Source organism: Kogia breviceps, chromosome 12 (assembly GCF_026419965.1).
Source record: "Kogia breviceps isolate mKogBre1 chromosome 12, mKogBre1 haplotype 1, whole genome shotgun sequence".
Taxonomy (NCBI): Eukaryota; Metazoa; Chordata; class Mammalia; order Artiodactyla; family Physeteridae; genus Kogia; species Kogia breviceps.
This window is the reverse complement of record NC_081321.1, coordinates 45,934,284-45,935,716: the sequence shown is the minus strand read 5'-3', so window position 1 is coordinate 45,935,716 and position 1,433 is coordinate 45,934,284.

Sequence of the window (1,433 nt, the reverse complement as noted above, 5' to 3'; positions counted from 1 at the left end):
AGCTGAATATCCCTTGACTCTCACTTAAGAGACAAAGCGGCCCTGCCCTGCTTTCTGGAATCAACACTGAGATATTGGAGGCAGACCATCACGGCTGGAAGGTGGGGCAGGGAAGTGAACTTTCTCCTACTGTCGGACGCAGTAGAGCTCCCTGAGTGAGGGTTGCAGTGTCTGTTCAGACCACTGGGATATTGAGGAGGGTGGGCACACTATTCTCTCAAAAGTCTTAAACTGTAGGCCCTTTCTTTGGATGGACCCAGGGTAAAGTAAAACTGTTCATTTCATACTCTTTAGAGCTCTAACTGATCCTTCATAGAGAAGCTCTGAACTTTCACCATGGGTCTTGTGGGTAAAGCAGGAGGTCCTCAGGATGGGATGGTAACCACTTTTTTTTTTTCTTCTTCTGTTTTTCTTGTTTTGTTTTGTTTTGTTTTAATTTTGGTAGCCACTCCTGAACTGGTTTGTGGAGTTTCAGTGAAGTTGGGGCTGGGAAGACACACCCTGGTGGATTCCTAAACAGATTTGCCATTGGTTTTTGGCCACAACGAGAACCTCTCATGGCACTATTGCCAAGCAAAATCCCAAAGCAAGAGAAACATTAAGAATGAATTTGCTATTCCTCATCCTTCAGACATATTGACAATAAACAATTCCTTCTGAGATTAAAAACAGGTGCTGTGCTGCACCCACACTGCATTTATATGATTGGAGTACATGCTTTGCTGGTTTCAGACCAAGGAAAACAAGACCGTACAAAACATCTAAAATTTAAATTACAGCCCAGGTGGTCATGATGATATCTTGTGGGAGATGGAATGTAAAGGCTTTGCTCTAAAATATGACTATAAACACTGGGACTGCATATTGTAAAACTAAATAAATTTCTTCCAACAATGGGCCTTTATAAATGCATATGCCAATTCTTCCAGGAATATAGTACTGCCTAAAAGCAGGGATACTAATTACATTGGGAGCCCAAACATTTTCACTGAGAATGAAAAATATGTGTGTGTGTGTGTGTGTGTGTGTGTGTGTATGCTGTTGTGCTGTTTAAAGCCTTCAGATCTTCCATGGAGAGGAAGCTGTATACTGATGCTGAAGACCCAGTATGGAAAGAGAGAGGAAGGAGACCAGCAATATCTCCAGAGAACCAGAAGAATGGATTGGACAGCCAAGCCAGCTGGAAAGTCCATTATATTATTAGATTTTTGAGGATACTAGCCTTGGTTTATTTATTTTTCTATCTCCTATAACATGTATTATAACATTCTACACATGGTAGAACCTTAGTAGATATTTGTTGAGAGTAAATAAAATATAACAGGTTAGGCTTAACTATACAATGGTAGGTACCAATGTATTAGGTCAAGGTTTCTTAGAAGCATCTAGAGAATTGTTTTTAAAAAAATAGGATGCCCCACCCCAGGCCAATT